Source organism: Triturus cristatus, chromosome 9 (assembly GCF_964204655.1).
Source record: "Triturus cristatus chromosome 9, aTriCri1.1, whole genome shotgun sequence".
Classification (NCBI taxonomy): Eukaryota; Metazoa; Chordata; class Amphibia; order Caudata; family Salamandridae; genus Triturus; species Triturus cristatus.
This window is the reverse complement of record NC_140592.1, coordinates 379,446,305-379,466,728: the sequence shown is the minus strand read 5'-3', so window position 1 is coordinate 379,466,728 and position 20,424 is coordinate 379,446,305. Positions and strand designations below refer to the sequence as shown.

General features: G+C 43.8%; 1 protein-coding gene across 1 annotated transcript in view; it reads left to right on the top strand.

Moving 5' to 3' along the window:
• The first annotated feature begins 13,354 nt into the window (after positions 1-13,354).
• ZNF541 (zinc finger protein 541) overlaps positions 13,355-20,424 on the top strand; it is a 1,112,036-nt gene continuing 1,104,966 nt past the window's right edge. Inside the window, exon 1 of the mRNA XM_085627847.1 lies at positions 13,355-13,576. The gene's annotated coding sequence lies outside the window, so the exon portion shown is untranslated. The remainder of the gene's footprint in view (positions 13,577-20,424) is intronic.

Genomic DNA, 20,424 nt, shown 5'->3' with positions numbered 1-20,424 from the left:
TGCTTAGCACTACCCTCTGATAAGTTTAACTGCTATCCCACACTACCACAAATAGAGCGTTAGTATTATCTACTTGTGCCTCTGTCAGCCAATTTTGGACTCACCGCATTCTCTGCACAGTGTACTTCTTTTTAGTGCACTATATAGAGAGACAGCTCCCTACAATGGTCTACTGTACTCCACATGCATTGCATATGTTTTCACTGATTGCAAATCAGTGTTTCTGCTGCCTACAGAATGATATGAGTAATTGGCTACATATTTTTATTGGATGTCCGAAACTTCAATCAATTTTAGGAGCAGCTATTTCAAGCCCTTAGAAAATGTGTGCATTTCACGACTGTGCCCAAAGCCACTTTAGTTTTATTGGGCGCGTCTTTTGCTAGCTGGAAGTTGAATATGTGCAATATTTTATTATAATTGCCCTAATGATAGCTCGCACCTTGATACTCCAATACTTGAGGTTGTTTAATATTCCCACCTTCAAAATTTAGTATGATAAAATAATGATGAACAGGGCCTTTGAGGAGGAATATGAACAATAAGTTGGGAATACCATACGGTTTGCAGCTATTTGAAAGCCATTTGAATTTCTTGAGTATTACCCAGAGTAGGTTTGTTATGTCTTTTCCCAAGAGGTTGCTGATTTGGTGCTAAAGTAGTATTGTAATTTTTGCTTTGCCGAACTGAACTCGTAATTTTCCAATTATGAACTTTAAGTTGAGCTCTTAAATCTGCAGGATTCTTTTTTATGTCTACGCACTTGATCACTTCTTATTTCTATAAGACCACTGGGCTGTACTATAGTATCCATACTTTACTGTGAGAATGGTAAATTCATGAGATTGCTTTTCATGTTTTTGCACTATAGCACTTTACTCTACTTTGCTGCTGAATTTACAGTGTTACACGTTATTATTCATTGGTGTCTTTTTAAATAGGGCAATTTACAAATAAATGCACTTTAGGTGTAGCTTTTAAATTCACAGAATGTTTTTTCTCTTGGAGTATCATTGCACTTTATTATTCTTACTCTACTGTGAAGATGTTAAATGTATGAGATTGATTCTCATGTTCTTGCGCTATAGCACTTTAATCTATTTTGTTTAAGATAAGGTACTGTGGCACCTTACAAAAATGTATCGCCTAAAGAACTGCACTACAATGGTCATGGGTTTTAGGCTTTGCATGGTGATGTTTATATTTTCTTTGAATCTGCTCAGCAAAAAAGATTAAAGAACTAGAAGAAGCCGATCGCATCAAGCTGAAACCAGATAAAACTGTAATGAAAGGGGAAGGAAATGGTGAATTGGTGTTGTAATGATAAAAAAAATTGGCATAAGCCATAGGCAGAACTCATAGTATAAGACTCCAACCCTTCCTCTCAGAACCGACAGAGATCAGATGCGGAATACTCCAAGGATCCACCCTTAGCCTCATCATCTTCAACATCTACATGGCCCCCCTCGCATCCATCGTCAGAAACCACAGGCTCACTATCGTCTCCTACGCCGATGACACCCAGCTCAACCTCTCCCTCACCAAGGAACCCGACATCACCAGGCCCAATTTCCAAGAAGTTATGAAAGCCATTGCAACCTGGATGAGGAACAGCTGCCTGAAACTCAACTCAGAGAAAACAGAAGACCTTATCCTCGACTCCACCCCCTTCGCATGGGACGACACCTGGTGGCTCCCTCCCTCGGAAACCCACCCACCCCAACAGACCATACACGTAACTTTGGCATGATACTAGACGTATCACTCAGGATGAATCACCAGATCAACGACTTCTCCTCCGCATGCTTCATCACCCTCCGCATGCTATGCACACATTCAAGTGGTTTCCCCCCCCTGACTCCAGGAAAACGGTCACTCACACACTCGTCATCTGCAGACTGGATTATGGCAATGCCTTCTATACCGGAATCACTAAAACATTCCTCCGCAAACTCCAGACCATCCAGAACGCTTCAGCCAGACTAATCCTCCTCGATATCCTATGGCACAACCACATCACCCACTACCTCAGCGACCTCCACTGGCTCCCCATCGAAAGGAAAATAACTTTCAAGCTGCTCACGCACGACTACAAGGCCCTCCACAACACCGGACCCCAATACCTCAATGACCGCAACTCCTTCCATGCCCCCCAAGAGAAACCTCCGCTCAGCTGACCTCTCCCTAGCCACCATCCCATGCTTCTACAGGGCCAGAGCAGGTGGAAGTTTCTTCCCCTACCTCGCATCCAAGACCTGGAACAATCTCCCCCTTCACCTCCGGCGAAGCCGACACTGCAGCAATTCAGGCAGGACCTCAAGACCTGGCTCTTTGAATGACCTAAACGGAGCTGCTAACACCCACCCCCCAGCACCTTGAGACCCTAACGGGTGAGTAGTGCGCTTTACAAAATCCTGATTTATTGATTGATTGATTGGGGGTTGGTGTAGCAGTTTTGATGAAAATGTATATTTGGATTAACATGGTGTGATCAAGTCAAATATGCTTTATTCGATTTGATTTAAATTCATAAAAGCAAGATACAATACAACATAGATGTATATTACGATCATAGTGCATATATGTAAACATGGCAAGCTATAGTGCTTCATAACAATTCATTAGATACATTATACAGGATTAAAATCACTACTCGTATGCATAAATGATTAATACCATGCAGATAAAAAGCGAAGCCAAAAAAACAATATTGGACATGATTAAAATGTATTTCTTGCATTAATCACCTCCCATAAGAAACTTGAGATACAGCGACATATGTCCAAAGTAGACAAGGTTTGTAAAAAGAGATATGCTGGGCGACATTGTGTAAAATTAAAAGACCTTAACATTGGAACACTATAATGTTTCCTCTGTTGGGCATACTTTTTGTAAAAAGAGCACCAAGTGCATGGTGCTCTGATTTAACACTTGATCACAGGGGCAATTTACTAATGTTTAAGACCAATCAGTCTTATAATGAAACTGGTTAAACAATTAAAAATGGCCATTCTTAAACGGGTAGGAACAAACCGAAGCCTAGGATTCAATGTAAACTTAAGGTAGGGTTGCATATTATATGTGGTCAACATAGATTGAGTTTTTAGTACACTAGGCTTCGACTAGTCTATAGACAGCCTAAGCTCCTCAAAATGCCCTAGGTATACGGTTTTCAGGTCTCTTCTACTTATATTTTCCATGGATTCAGGCTTCTCACAAAAATTGTGGATGTCCCAAATCACAAAAGAGTTATTTAATATAGGACAACCATGGAATACGCAATGGAAAACTCAAATTGAGGCACTCCCATGGTGTGATCAACTTAATTAATTTGAGATATTTTACTGAGAAACTGTGTTTATTTTAATATTAATAATGTAGGCCATTATAAATGCAGGGGGATATATGTCTGTCTCCAATGATTGAACTACGACGTGAAAGAATGAATCTTGGTAATGTGTCTGATATCGATAGTCCACCTTGAAGTGGGGAAATGTGATATTATTGTTTGATTGTTGACCAGTTCTCAAAGTTCATATGCAAAACATGACCTTAATGCACTGCTGTTTTATGTTTTTGATCAATAAATAGTTTAAAAAAATAAAATAATGTAGGCCGTAATTTTAAAATGGGATGGTTGTAGGTGCCTGTTGCCATCTTATTCTTGCATACAGGCATGACTCTGTCTTTTCCTCACCATGCACTCAGCACACGATTGTTAGTTTGTAAATAATAATTTGAAACTTGATATCATTCTCTCATGTACAACATGATGCTTTGTTCTCAAGCTTCATTTTCATGCTGTGTTAGCAAACTGAATGTTTTCTTAAAGTCTCGCTTATTGGGACCCACATTATGATTCCTGTGAGAACTTAACTTTGATTGTAACAGAATTTGTACCAATCCACAAGGTGTCAGAGGAGCACAATGGAAGTGGGACAGTGCTGACAAATGTCATTTTAAACTGCATTGTTCTTTCTGTAATATGATTTAAATAGAATCATTTATAAGCTTTTGCACATTCACGCCAAATGTATTAGTTCTATTGTATGCTACTCTTTGGAATTTGCTTTTCCAAGAGGTTGATGGGTTCTCTCTTTACCCTTATCTTTAGGAGACGACACTCTGTTGGACTGATCACTGATTTATGACCCGTTTACTGAGCTGACTTATACTCTGTTCTGCTATTTCATGATTTGCATTTTATTCTGAGCCTCATGCTTTTATATGACAAATGATTAACTGACTAACTCTATATCGTGGATTTCACTCTCTGTAAAGCCTTTAAACTTTTATTAAACCTTCATAGTTTTCATTTTAATACTTGTCAGACTTTATTGAAAAGCCTAATGTGCTTTACATTTAATTCGGAAATGTTATTTGATATTGAATTTGCGTATTTACCAAGTCTAGTTGTGGAGTAACATAACCCTTAGCAGACTAATACAGCTCCCAGATCACCAGTAGTGCTTGAGATCAAAGACCAGGGTAAAAGCGCTAGATTAAAGGTAAAAAACCTAAAAGAAGGATGGAGAACAGGAAAGAAGGAAAATTAAAAATTTCCCATGGTAGGGGGACTCCTGAATGGCTTCCAGACTTGCTTGCCTTACCCTTTTACTCGGAGCTTGGGACATGGTACAGAGTTGGGAAGAGGGGTATTTAAATGTTCTGGCTACTCCCTTGTTCCCTGGTGGAAATATCAACTGTTAGGTGCCAATAATTTATTTAACCACTAGACCATCCTGTTTTTATGCCTGAAACATCTAGCTCTGTACACGAAGGCACATGTTGCATGCATATCAAGTGGAAAATGTCCTGTTGGGTGAAGTAGAATCTCTATTATGATCAGTACTTCATTTACTTTATTAAAATACCATGAAATCATACATACTGCAGTTCAGTTTTTTTAGGTCTCGCTGGCGTTGCAGCGCGAAGCGCTGCCGCCAACGAGACTATTGTTGCCGTGTTTACTCCCAAGGGAGACAGACCTGGGCACGAGCCGATTCTGGTCTGGGCACGAGCCGATTCTGGTCTGTGAACGCGCTTCACAGTGGAACAGCTTATGCGCGTTAATTCCAGTTGAGTGCTTGTCTCCTGAAGACGCGCTGCGCCGATTCTGTTCTGGGCACGAGCCGATTCTGGTCTGTGAATGCGCTTCACAGTGGAACAGCTTGTGCGCGTTAATTCCAGTTGAGTGCTCGTCTCCGGAAGACGTGCTGCGCATTAATTATAGTTGAGTGCTCCAGCAGCCTGGGGCGCCTGTCGACATGCTGTGCTAATGATTACTGTGGGGTCTCATGCTGTGATAATTCTCACTTTCTGTGTTGTGATCGGGAGCAGGCGTATTACTGGCGCCACCGCCACGCCTTCATTAGTCATAAAAGCTGCATGGCAAGCGATAATTAGGGCGGCATGTTTTAGGACATTTTTAGCAATTACTTTGTTTACTTAGTTCTATTAGTGATATCTTTCGTGCATCCAATGCTCTATTTAAACGTGCAGCACTGAACATTTTCAAAGAAGGCGAATCAGCGACATTCATTGGAGACACAACCTATTTGAAGACGCTTGTTTTACTGGGGTAAGTTCTGTGAACGGTTTAGTTTGTTTACTTTATTATAGTATAACTGGCAGGGTTGGCTAAATTATGCGAGAAAAAAAAAAATATGCAGGAGATGATGGTATGAGGCAAGTGTGGCAAATGTATAATTATGCGGACACTATATAAAAGCAAGTTGCAAAATGTCCGGTGTTGGGCGGGTGGGTTCACTGTGCTGTTGCGTCGCCTGTAGGTGTGGTTATGAGTGCATGTGACTAGCTGGCGACATGTCCTTGTACTGTTACTTGCCTTTGCACTTGTTTTTTTTTGCATATATATATATATAGCACGAACTCGACCCGAAGTTTATTGGAGCGCTTTACACGAGCACCGTATTTACATTACACATTCAGGCACGGGGAGATTAAGTGATTTGCCCAGAATCACAGGATGTTGATGCGACCTCGGGGCTCAAACTCTGGTTTCCAGCACCAAAGTCGGCACTTTAGCCGACGGACCACATCCTCGCCCTTGCCCTGCTGATTTTCAGGGACGGCTGCTCTGTCTTCACAAGGGTCGGGCGAACTATGACTCCGCTGCCTGACCTGGGACAGATCTGTTAGGTGTTTGTATTTATTTTTTTGTTTTTTTTATTTAGCGCAAACTCAATCCGTAGGTATTGGAGCACTTTACATGTATACCACATCCATTATAGAAGGACACATTCATGTTTGGTAGGTACGTGGATGTTAAGTTATTCATAACCGGCGGAGCCAAGGCTGGTCTCTCTACCTCTGTGACTCCGGTTGCTGCTCGCGCCTCGTGTATAGCTGGTTTTCCTAGTTATCTGGCGAATACAAAAGCGGGCTTTGCTGTGTTTCTGTTTAAAGGCTACACATAAGGGACTCAACTGATCGAATTGTAACCAGCTGTCCAACACAATACCGGCAGAAGGGCTCAGTGAGACGAACACTTGTAAGGGGCAGAGGTTACACTCCCGGCAAGTCTGCCTCAGCCTTCATTCTTCCGAGGTGGATCAATTGAATACCATTGATTGGGTAGTAGTTATATCTGTTAACCGGGCGTAGAAATGAAGCAAATTTAATACGGAGGGCTAATTGAAAAGTATAATTTTTTTCCAATGTGCCAGATGAATTTGTCTTTATGTTCTTGGGACTTATAAGAATCTTGTAGTGTGTACATCAGGCGGGTCATGTGTCTTTGGAAAACTAGCACCTTTTTGTGATATTGTAGTTGCATGATAGTTTCACATTATAATAGTGGGGGCTCGGATGTCAAACCTCCATTCCGGGTGTTGGTCCTTGCCAGCAGTCATCACCTACTGCCAAAGACCTGCTTTTTAAAATGTATATCATCTGTCCACCTCCTTCCCCTTCCGTTACCCCCCTCACTAGTGCCCTCTCTCCCTTTCGTTTTCACCCTTCCAGCCTCTCTTCCCCCGTTCTCTCTCGGTCCGCCATTTCTCTCCATGCCCCCATTTCTCTCTCCCTGTGCCCCCTTTCTCTCTCTCTCTGTACCCCCCTTACTCTCCATCCCATTTTCCCGTGACCCATAGCTTTGGCTGCAGGTGAGTTGGCACAACTCCTGTGAGACAAGTGTCTCTAGATTAGGTGGCACGTGCCCCTGCTGGGACCATGGTCAGGCGTTTGTCTGTTACACAGAAAACCACGTCTCCGTTAAACTGCAGTTTGAGAGTATTTTTGGTTATTGTGTTTATTTACTGTACCAAATGAATCATGGTGGAACCGGGAATCTTATGCCAGAGCATCCCAGGAATCCAAAAAGTAAAACTGAAAAAACACATTTTGGAGAAAATCATGTGATGTTGCAGAAATCGCTTCATCTCTTAGTGGTGTTTAATGTAGGTTCATTTACAAACCCCAGCCATCATATAAGGTCTCTGGAATGCCTTAGACTTGGCAGAGTCTCTTGATGCCCATGAGCAACAGTAAAGAGCATGTTCACCGCTGAAGAGAGTGACCACTTCACCATTCATCCCTTTGTGCATGCAAACAGAGCTGAATACTTCACCTTTCACCACTTTGCATCTGCAAACAGAGCTGACCACTTCACCAGCTGAACAACATTTGCACAAGCGTCGCTGACACCCCGTACTACCGATTTTTTTATTGCATATGATGCCCTAATCACTTCAAGTACATTTGTTGTGATCGGTAGTCCCTGTCCCCTGCTATACATTCCATTGTAAATTTTTAGATCCTGTTTTTTGTATTTTTATTCATCCATTCACACTCCTTTACGTTAAAATGGCCATAGCTTTACTGTACAGTTGCTAGAATAGCCTATAATATGGTATAGTGTGTACTTTTTAAATAATCACTCCACTGCAAACAAAAACATTGATAAAAAACACTGCCATTTACAATGCCAGTAGCTCCAACTGCAACTAATGCGAGACCTATTGCATTGCAAATGCTTGTTTTAATCTCTAGATAAACATGTGACAAGCTATCAAGTTCAAAAGGGCTAACATAGCAATCCCATGGAAAAATACTGGCCCTCTGTTCACGTCTCAGCATTCTGCAAAGGCCCAGACATGATTCTTCAGTAGAAAGTTCTATGAAATTGTTTGTTTTTGTTTAAACATAGCCTTTCTGTTTTTGTTTACTTAAATTATAAATAAGGGGTCATTCAGGGTACCGTAGGACACATTTTAAAGTGTTTTCTACTTAGAGTAACCATACATTACGACTAGGGTTGACACATTTTCTAGAAAAAAAACACAGCCGGTTGTTGTTGTTTTAAAAGAGTCTGCAAAGGCCTGGACATGATACTAAATAAGACTTTAAACAAAATTGTATGTATTCATTTGTAACAATACTTTTCTGTCTTAGTTTACTTTATTAGTTATAGATCGTTAATAGAGCTCTAGAACACATTTAAAGGTGTTTTCAATTAATATTTACTGTTTGACGTATGTACAGATAAGTGTTAAAAATACTGGCTTTAGGTGGTTTTTCCTATTTTTATACTAGCCGGGACATTAAAATACCAGTGGTGCCAGTAGAAAACCAGCCAGATGGAAACCCCTTCAGGTGCCATCTTTGGTGGGTCTAGAGGTGTTTCCTCGCAGGACTCCCGCGCTCCGGACAGCATATTTAAGGCGCCTCTTGCTGTCTTCAGGTAGACTCTATACCTCAGCACTAACGCGTACTTTGTAGCTTTAGTTTATGATTCTTATTCCATTTTTAATATACTGCAACTCGCGCTGCTAGTTTTGGCGTTTGGCGCTTTTTGTTGATTAATACTGGGGGGCTTTAGCTAGCTCAAACTTGCACATTAAAAGTCTGTAAACTCACCTGCACTTTGCGGGAGTTAGTTAGAAGCCAGAATTCGGGGGACTACTTAGGACGCGATCGCGGCGTCCCGGCCGCCATCTTGGGTGAGGCTCCCTGGATCGGGCCGCCTTCAGGTGCCATCTTTGGTGGGTCTAGAGGTGTTTCCTCGCAGGACTCCCGCGCGGATTATCGTCACAGTATATAAGGGATGGGTGTACCAGCGCGCAGCGTTGGCGCGCAGCGAGCGCGACGGAGGTGCGCCAGAGGTAAGCCCGTTTGCGCCCATTCGCGCACAGGTTGCGCCGGGGACCCTGCTCCATCGTTCGATGCTCGGCTGACGTATACCAGAGACATGCTATTAAAATTCGACTCAGGTACGGCTATGCGCCATCAGCCTCATGCCACCAGCAGGTGCACGCAGTCCCTGTCGTGTGGTCTGCTGAATGTGAGATCTTTGAGCAAACATCACATGGAAATTGCACTGCTCATTGAGTCCTGTGAGCTAGATGTTCTTTTCATGACAGAAACATGGACCAGAGTGGACTGTGCGGTGGAATTGGGGTTAGCCTGCCCTCCTGGTTATAAGATCAGACATAACCCGCGGGAGGGAGGCAGAGGAGGCGGTGTGGGCTTTATTTATAGGGAATCACTCGATGTCTCAATGCTGGAGACTAAGAGTATCTCGGGCTGTGAGATTTTGGGCTTTTCCATGATAGGGCAGGGAGGCACTCTCTATTCTGGACTGCTGTGTTATTGACCTCCTGCCAGCACTCTGACAGCCGTGCCTGAGTTAATTGATACCATCTACGAGCTCTCCAATACTCATGCTAGGACTCTGATTCTGGGAGATTTTAATCTTCGGCCTGATGGTCCCACAAGGTCTGCCTTTTCGGATCTGATTCAGGCTTGTAGTGACATTCACCTGCAGCAGCTGGTGCACTCACAGACCCACACTAAGGGCCATACTCTTGACCTGATTTTTGCCGATGCTAGACAAGTAGTGGTTCGTGACATCCTTCCTCAGTGTTGGACGGACCATGCCCTAGTTCTTTTTTCCATTGCACTCCCTATGGTAACAACTGGGAGTGGAAGTACCGCTACCGGTTCCAGGACTAAGACGGGCAGGCAGTGGTCGAGGCTGCTTAAACAATCTTGCCTGCCGTCTTTGCTGGGCGGGGAACTCCCCTTAGGAGATAGTGTGGATGCGAGTTATGAGTGTCTCAGCCGGAAAATCTTTAACTCCTTGGAGGTGGTGGCTCCCCTGCGTAAAATCAGGGATAGATCCAAGATCGCCATGCCTTGGTTTACTGCTGAGCTGTCGCAATTGAAGCTTTGCTGTAGACGTGCGGAGCGAACCTGGAGAAAACACTATCTGGAATCTAAGAAAGTCCTTTTTAAACAGGCCTTATTGACTTATAAGACAGATCAAGGGTGCGAAAGCGCGATTCCTTGAGGAATCGCTCCTAAATGCAACAAATAAAATGCAGGCCTTGTTCAAGATTGTTAGGGATCTCTCTCGTCCTGCCTGTGCTGCCAATGACATCCCTGCCTCCCAAGCTCTATGTATCTCCTTGGCGCAGGCTTTTGAAGATAAGATCGCTTTGATCTTGAGCAAACTTGCTCCGTCGACTATACTTGCTACTCAGCCTGTGCGGGGCCCCGTACTGGTGGCCGACATGGAGACGAAAGGGGTAGATGGTAGTCAGGCACAGTTGGATAGTTTTCCCCTTCCGTCCTTTGAAGAGTTTTGTCTGCTGGCTAACAGTGTATCCTCTGGTTCCCCTTGGGACCCACTGCCACACAAATACTGGAAAGTATTCCAGGCGGAGCTCTTCCCCCCGCTGTATGCTATCTGCTGCCAGTCTCTTACTATGGCACGAGTTCCGGAGTGTTGGAAACTAGCAGTAGTCTCACCTTTATTGAAGAAAGAAACTCTGGATCCCACCTGCCCAGCGAATTATAGACCTATATCGCTGCTCCCTTTTCCCATTAAGATTCTGGAGAAACTGGTCACTAAACATCTGTCCAGTTTTATGGAGACCAATTTCTGCCTGGACGCGGCTCAATTTGGTTTTAGACCAGCACATGGCACAGAGTCTGCTCTGGTGACCGTTTTGGACGATCTTCGTTCACGAGCCAACACTGGACGAACAGCCTTTTTAGTGCTGCTAGACATGTCGGCCGCCTTCGACACGGTCAACCATGACATCCTGGTCAGAAGACTTGAGGATGTAGGGGTGAAGGGTTTGGCTCGTGACTGGCTGATCTCCTATTTGGGAGACAGGCGCCAGGTAGTGTCCTTGCCACCGTTTCAGTCGGACATCAAAGCGGTCGAGCAGGGCGTCCCGCAAGGGTCTGCCATCAGCCCTATTTTGTTTAATCTTTATCTTCGACCGCTGGTGAGTCTGATCAAATCATTCGGCATTTCGGTTATTAACTATGCCGATGATACGCAGCTCATCTTTTCCATCGAGGGCAAGGATGCGGTGTCTCTGGAGACTTTCCATCAGTGTATGGTGTCAACTGCGGATTGGCTGAGGCAAAACTCCCTGCAGTTTAATAGCTCCAAAACAGAGGTACTACACTGCTCGAGGGATCGGGTTCCCCGGCCACTGCCTCCTGATTTCTGGCCTACCTCCTTCCAGGATGCTCCCCTGGCAGCAGTCTCCGCCAGGAATCTAGGCGTGGTGTTTGGGCCTAATCTTCAATTAGACCTTTTTGTGAACAAAACTGTGGCCACCTGCATGGCGCTGCTTCGCATGTTGTGGAAGATTCTTCCGCTGCTTCCGGCTCATGTTCGGCCAGAAGTGGTGCGTGGCACCATATTGAGCAGGTTGGATTATTGCAACGCACTACTGTTGGGAGCACCATCTAATCTGGTGGCTAAGCTGCAGCGTGTGCAGAATATGGCGGCCAAATTGGCTCTTTCGCGGTGCCGCTCTGATTCCTCCTCCACGGCGCTGGCTGATCTTCATTGGCTGCCTGTCCCACAACGAATTATTTTCAAAGCACTATCCTTAGTGTTTAAAGGGCTCCATGGGCAAGGACCTGCCCCGCTGCAGGAATTGTTTATGTGGTATGTGCCTACTCGCTCCCTTCGATCATTATCAGCACATCTTGTGGTAATTCCGAAGGTCTTGAGGGCTCGGATGGGCGGGCGGTCTTTTAGATTTGTGGCAGCCAAACATTGGAACGATCTACCCCTGTCGTTGAGAAACCTGGGGGACTTCTCCTCCTTCAGGAAGAAACTAAAAACGTATCTTTTCCCTAGGTTAGTTTAATTCTTCCTGTTACCGTTTTGTGTGCTATCGGTAGAATGTCTAAGCGCCAGGATACCCTTCGGGTGGCAGTCTGCGCTATACAAATACGCGATACAAACATACATATATACATGCCAACTAGGGGGCATATTATCAAGCCAGGCGATAAAATGATCGCCGCTTTAGCGTCAGAAAACTACCGCTAAAGCGGCGATAATGGGCTTCATAATATGCTCTATGGAATTTCAATTGAAACCCATGTTAGACGTCCTTCACATCTAACATGGGCTTCAATTGGAATTCCATAGAGCATATTATCAAGCCCATTATCGCCGCTTTAGCAGCAGTTTTCTGCCGCCAAAGCGGAGATAATTTTATCGCCTGGCTTGATAATATGCCCCCAAGTTTGCCACCTGACTGGTTTTCTACCTGCAACACTTGTATTTTGCTGTCCCTGGTGATACAAAAATAAGCACACTCACCTAAAGCGGATATTTTTTGCCTTTATCTGTACATACTTCAAACAGCAAATATAAATAGGAAGCACATTTAAATGTGATCTACAGCCAAGACTAAAAATTCAAGTAAACAAAGACAGAAAAGCAATGTTACAAATGAATACATACAATGTTCTTAATAGGCTTAATTACTATCACCTGTAGGCCTTTGCAGACTCTTAAAGCAATCCAAATGTCTGGTATTTTTCGCTTGGAACAGTGACAACCCTAACCCCAACATTTTAAACCTATAAGAGGGAGATTTTGGAAAAAAAATCGGGGAATCGATTTTCCCAATTGATTTACATTGAAGAGGAGAAGATTTTACCCCGAAGGCACTTAAAATAGTGTCATATAGGGCTTAAAAATTCGGGAGTCTCCTGCATGAATCGAATCTGTTAAACTATATGAAACTGTTTAAGGTATGACTAATAAGAGAACAAATACTGCTTCAGACTTTACTCATTTTAGTACCTGTGCTGGGACATTAAAATATCGGTTATGCCGGTATAAAACCGGTCAGGTTGCAAACTTACCTTCTGCTCACGTTCATACTCTCTTCTAAAAGGGTCGTGTAAAACACCGATAAAACATATTAAATAGTCGTAAAAGTATATTGACATTTTAGGGTCAGGCTAGGCTCTTCTTTGTAAACAATTTGGTGTAAACTGCGAAACGGTGAGAATCACAGATATGAGACAGTAGTTTTGCGCCTGACCTCGCAATGGCTATCGATTAAACCAGCTTTTCAGCACATGCGCAGCTCCAGGGACGGCGTCCGCGTGCTTTCGCACTTGATTCGGCTGTCCCGATGTTCGTGGCGCGTGGAAGTTTGCAGCGCGTGTTTGTGGGCCGGGTCGTAGAAATAAAGAGACTAGTCGCGCGGGCAAGGGTCGTCCGAAGGAGCACAGGATCCTGCAACGGCATTTTCCAGTCACAGAGGACCCCACCGAGATACCGGTAGCATTTGCTCGATCTCATACCCCTCTCCACTACTCTCTGCTACATGCACAGGCTGATTTTCCTTTTAATTAATTTTTTTTTCTTTTTCATTTATTATTTTCCTCGCAAAAACACCGTTCGCCCTATTGGATACGATTGTTCTACTGTTTTACCTTTCCAGATACCGTTTTTAGGCTTTATTTCACATTTACCTTTTCTAACATCTCATCTACACTCTTTGTTTCCAATATTCTTCGCTTTTATTTGATTTCTTGAGCTTCATTCATCGCTCTTCGGTTCACGTATGTTTTTCTCTTCCAGTTTTAGCAATGCTTCAAAGTATGTCTCGTGTTTTTTTGTGGCTATTTTGTTTTCACTTCTGTTTATCTCTTTATCCATGCGTGTTCTATAGCTCTCTTTTATGTGTTGTTGACCTTTTTTTATCTTGCTTATATTTTCTGGCCATTTTATTTTTGGTTGTAGCCCCTCTACAGCGCTTTTACTTTCTCTGTTATGCTATGTTACGTAACATTTCCTCTTGTATTGTTTAATTGCTCCTTGTAGTGTTGTTTCTTTCATCCATATTATTTTCTTTTTCTGTTTTGTTTGAAATCTTCCAATATATTTTACTTACCCATTTATTATCAGATGTTTTCCCCCCTTATTTTATTGCGCTTTGTATCCTGTTTTCTGTAGCTTATGTTATTCTCATTGTGCATATCTATCTTTTTTGTACGTATTTCCACTTGTTTTGCTATTTGACTTATTTTTATATGCCCTTTTTGTTTCCCCTTGTGTTCTGTTAGAGATGGTTCTCGTTTTACTTCTACTTTCAATAATTTTGTTCTATGTTTTTGTAATTCTTTTACTATTTTATTGGCTCAGTTTCAAAACGTTTTGGTTAGTGCAAGTATGTCTTAGATTAGGTACGGTTTTCATTTACCTAGCATTCTATTTGAAACTCAGTTGTTCACTTTTATTCCGACCTATCTGGTGGTTCGTATAAGGGTGAGTTTCGAGAAGGTATTGGAGAAGAAAAGGGAATTATTAAAAAAATCTTATGTTGTGACATAAATTCATCAAACAACAAGATAAACACTGTGACCTTTCTTCTCCAGTTTCACCAATATGTTTGTGGTTCTGCCCCATCCCTACTTTATATGCCTTTATGTCCTCTGTGTTTTTATGGTGTCCCCCCCCGTCCCCTTTGAGTGCCCATGATTTCAGAATACATCCTTTGCTTCATCGGTGGATATACATCCTCTTAGTTCCCCTCTTGTCCCCACAGCCGCTATTGTTCCAGTTCGGAACGTACTAGGTTACTTCCTTAGCATCATCGTCTGCACCCGACTGAGGCCTCTGAACTTAGTCTTTAAGCCCTACCCCTTCAAAGGTCATCAGTACCACCTCCCACACCTCTAGGTCTTCTGTGACCATGTCTCTACGGGAGAGCCTAATAGGAGTCTCCTCTACCATTGTCCACTCAATAGCATCCCCACCCATTGCTCCAACCTTGCCCATGGGTACACAGGCATCCCGTGGTAATTTGTCGCTTCGCCAGTAAAAGTGGCAGCTGGAGGAATGTATAGTGCATATTTCTTTTTTAGAGGGCTGCAATGCTGACAGATACAGCTTGGAGGAGGGGTCTAGCAGAAACCATGTTGCTGATAAAATTAATTCACTGACGTCCCTGCAATACGCCGGCACTGAGTCACAGAGCCATGCCATATGTAAGAAGGTGGCTCCCCATGCCACATCGAGGGCACACAGAGCGGCCCCAATATGTTTTGCTTAGCTTAAGTAGGGTGAGGTATGTACAATGAACATAGTTAAAGTGCATTAACTTAACTCTGGCATTCCAAAAGATCCCCCTGACTAGCGAACATGTCACTCACCATTCCTTGTCTGTAAGTTGGCCCCCCAGTTGCCCCCTCCAACTCAAGTAATTCTGGCAGCTAATTGACATCTTGGCCTGTCTGTTTTGAGGGCTTCATACATCCAGGATATCATGTGTCACCACTCTCCCATGTGCCGAAGTGCTTGTAGTATTCCTGACTGTGGTGTCTCTTGGGGAACTCTCTTCAAACCTCCCTACCCGTTCGTGCAATGTAGGCATATTATAACTATTGGCACCAGTTCAGGGCAAAGACTTCCTGGCAGTAGATGAATCACTCTACTAGATATAGATCCCCAAAATACTTCCTGGTAGTAGATAAATCGCTCTACTGGATACAGATCCTCTCCCCCCCCCCCCCCTCCCCCCCCCGTAATTTGCAGCCTCCCTCCTGCCTGTTAGCGATGGAAATCGTGGACCCAATATCTTGAAACATTTTCAGCACCCATACATTTAAGTCCCTTTAAGTATTCATTTCCAGACTCGAGCAGTGTCACACCAGGAAAGGAAGTTCCTCCCATAAACTGAAGCCCCACTTTAATAATGCTATCAGGGGTATGTTCGTGCTTCCGTCAAAGATCTGAGCTGATGCAGCTTGCAGTTGCATCGAAAAATGATCCTAAAGGGGTGGCCCAATGCATATGATATACTGGCATCTCTAAGATGGGCAGTGACAGGGTGAAAGTCCTGGCATTTCTGGAGCGTCATAGCTGCCAAGTCTTGGTATAACACCTGCGTGTGCTCTCTGAATTGGTGCGGAAGGGTTTCTCGTGCCTTGCGTAGAGTGTTCTCTTTAAGTTGTAAGTCGTGTACCCTGACCAGGATATCTGAAGGAGGGGCATTATCCCATTTTGGTAGATCAATGCGATGGACTTGGTCCATTTTTATTGCAGCTTCATCCGGGATACCTAGGATGTGCAGGAAAAGAGCCTCAACATATTCTCTCAGGTCTGTGCCCTCAGCGTGGGTGGGAACCCCTTTAATGCGGACATTTAGTCGACAGCAATTTTGTAGGGCATGGGCTTGGAGGTCATGATGTTGTTGGTTCAGACGCAAAACGTCTTGTTGGAGCCATTCTACCTCCTCATCTCGTCCCGAATCGCACTCCTCCTACACACTGTCTCCGAACTCCTCCTGATCTTTTTGAACTTCACGCAGGTCAGCCGAGAGATCTTTCTTTCCTGCATGTAAGTTGTCCCGGAGTGACACGAAGAGAGCTTTTAAGAACGACTTCATGACCGGGTCATCTGGATCACACGCCTGAGCATGATAGCTCTTAGTGGGCGTGGGCATCTTGTCATCCACTTCATTACCAGTTGGCCTTCTGAGCATGTCTCTGAGGGAGCGGTCTTTCTTTGTCCTAGTCGAGGCATTGCGGGTATCCACCAAACCAAGGGAAAGCAAGGGAGGAGCATTTGATCAGCAGCGCCCCAATGTGTATCTCGAAGGTATGAGTACCAGGACCGGAGCTAAGAGGAACAGCAACAGCAGACTTGAAAGGGGCCAGGCAGGTCGCCGCAGGGTGGGCAGAGAAGGGGTCACCAGCCAACCTCTCAGTACAGTGTCACTCTGCCACTCGATGTGGAACCCGGGGGGGAGGGGTGGGGAGCAGACCAGTATTGTGTAGGATAACATCCCCATCGCCAGAAGGTGCGAGGGAGAGCCCGGGCCCCGGATGATCTCAAGTCATCATCAGTCATTCTCTTTATCCATGCATGTTCTATAGCTCTCTTTTATGTGTTGTTGACCTTTTTATCTTGCTTATATTTTCTGGCAATTTTATTTTTGGTTGTAGCCCCTCTACAGCGCTTTTACTTTCTCTTTTATGCTATATTACGTAACATTTCCCCTTGTATTGTCCAATAATTGCTCCTTGTAGTGTTGTTTCTTTCATCCATATTCTTTGGGCTGACCACGTCTCACCCAGCGGCACTGGGGCGCATCAAAGGATGCTGCCTGTTCACCTCTCTATTGCGGTGGGGGGCAGATGCAGAACTCAACCTGAAGCACTGTTGCAGAATCTTCTCCTACATCACCCAGTTGCAAGGCTCAGAGGGTTTGTTGACGGACTGCCGCTGCTTAGCCCTGTCGGGCGGCTGCCATTTTGCCAGTGAGCGCCAGCGGTCACTTTCCCTTGTCACACCCCCCCCCCCTCAGCTTTGCGTCAAGTTGCAGGAGGAGCCCGCCACTGCATCCAGCATGTCCCCTGCTTTTCGTTGACCATAGGGGAGCCGAAGGGACCAAGCAAAGGCGTCAGGAAGGGCGCTGTGTGAGGCTATTGAAGCAGCGGGGATGGAGAAACTGAAAAACTTCTCTCACCTGTCCGCCATCTTCACCACGCCCCTTGGTAGTTTTTTGGTGTCATGTATGTTCTTTGTAGAATATGAAACTGCATGAGCTTTAATCCTGTATTAGGGAAACACCTGCTTAACGTGTTGGCATACTTTCTCACATTCCGCTGTAGTTCATTCCTCTGGGCAGTCTGCACACCCAGCAGTCCCTAGACTGATCAGTTTTTCCTCTCTTATAAGTCACTTAAGGCCAAATTTGTTATCATAATATTATATGTTATATTACTTGCAACTTGACAATTCCAGCAGCTGCTGCATGGTGACATGTTCTTGTGGTTGGTCAGGGAGTGTGGTCAAAATCATTCAGGCAGTGTTTGCTGATCTAGCACAGTGCAGGAACTGTTACAGTCCTACACAGTTGCTCTTGAGCTCATGTGAAAAATATGAATCTGTTATTTGAACTAAGGAGCCAATGTAGTTATAGCTACCCTGATACCAATTAATGTAGGAGATATCGTTTTGCATATTGTAGAACGGCTTCAATACCCACAGAGGCATACCCCCTGATAACCATGTTCTGTGTAATATTTTAGACCACCATATGCAACACAACTGCCATCAGAGAAGAACGTTTTAATTTGTTAGCAAATGTACAAGTTCTGATATTTATTTTTTACTGCTGTATCACCTCTTCCATTTTCAATATGTTAATGAGTTGATTTTGTAGATCGAACCCTTTCACTGACAAACTTTTTGTCCAGCCATATTTAGCCCATACTTTAAACCCATTCAGTATAAGCGATGCTTCTGCAGCCCCCGTTAGTTACATGTAGCATAATTTATGCATGCATAAATGAAAATATTTCTTTTGTGACGCAGTTGTGTTCTACTTGTGTTCATGTCAAGCATTTTTTATTCTTGCAAGTAGCCAGAAAAAAAAGTTGGTTTGTTGTTGGAAACTATGCTTGCTCAAGAAAGCCCTTGTTAGTTCTACACTGATAATTTATATTGGGACACATGAACAGATAATTTAATATTGCTATATGTGAGATATGGCATAGCCTTATAAGTGAGCATTACTACTCTGCAACATGAAATCACTGTTTAGTATAATAAGCCTCCCTTCTCCAGCATATCGCCAACTGCCCCTTTTCGTCTCTTAATTCTTAAAAGTACAGCACTCCTCCGCAGTACCTCCAGAGCAGTTGACCACCCAGCCTCATTTGATGGAATTCTCAACGCTACACTTGTTACATCCTCTCCTCTAACTGCAATATCTGCAACATCTTTGGACAAGTCTTATGCTAGGGACATCACCAATGGTTTAGTGTCTTGAATTCCCTGTCCTTCTCCTGTAACCTCTAAGCAACGGTGTCCATATCTAGCAGATGCCACATTTGCTGCAACCTAATTTGATGGTCGACATCCTCTATATTCGCAAACTTTCAAGGGTCTTCTGTTTAACTTCTAAAAGCATATGTGTTATGAGCTTGCTACCCCCTTAAGTGTAGAGGATAAACTCTTTCTGACAGACACCCCAATCAAACCACTTGTGGTCAGCTTGCCAGTGTACTTCTATCACATCACATAGCAGTTGTACTTCTATCACATCACATAGCCGTTCTAGGATCCCTTTCTAAAATCTCTCCACCCTACTGCATGACTCTGATGTGACAGAGTACCTGCTTCCCCACATTCCTTCCAGGTATTCATCCTAGCCTTGAAAGCTATTGTGTTGGGAATAAAATACCACCTGAACAGACTCTTAAAGTGTCTCTAGCCCCTTTGCGTTGGTGAATAAGTATTTGCCCACTAAGCATGTTCCCTCACTATTTTACTTCTAACTGGATTCCCCTTTACTTATATCATACATACTGAAATTGATGCTGGTTTACTGTATTCAGTGTCACAAATACTTTATATTATAATTAGGTTGCCTGTGTCCTATTCCCCCACAAGCCCAATCGTCACTTCTCAAAGTGTTTGAGTTCCCTTGTAGCTCTTTGACGGACCCCTGATACAGCAACCATTTTTCCCATGCATGTAGTGAAACAGTTCAGTTTCTGGAACACCATATTCCTTCTTGAGATCCAAAAGGCCTTGGGCATACCCTCAAATTGGTCGCCAACCGTATGCATCCCGCCTCCTTGTATGGAAGGAAGGCCTCCCTTTGGAGGCCTGTCCCAAAATTTTGTTTGCCCCACAGAGAGGTAAGTGGTGATGGATAATTTGTAGTTCTGTGACACTCCCCTAGGCCATCTTACCGTGTTCATTGTTATGCAGAAAATTAGATCGTAATACACATACAACGCATTGTTAAAAGTGTGATGTAAATGTAGGTCTATGTAAATTAATCCATGTGGGAAGCTTGTTGAAGTAACCCCCCCCCCCTTATCTCCCCTGCATTTTTTTGGCCTGCCTTTTGATGCAACTTTGACTGAGGTGTACTGGGTCATGGCTCTCAAAATCACAAAAATGTTACTAGGCCTGCAGGTCTAGTAACTTGAAAAATCTACTCGGCCCAACTTTAATATACTTCACCTCTGTCTCTGAAAGCTGAGCAGATGTGACAAGATAACATGATTTAAGGCCTCTTTATTGCTCATTAACTTTGTGAGCAATAAAGATGCTTTTAATTATTTTTATGTTGTCACATTAGCTCCGCTTTCAGAGACAGAGGT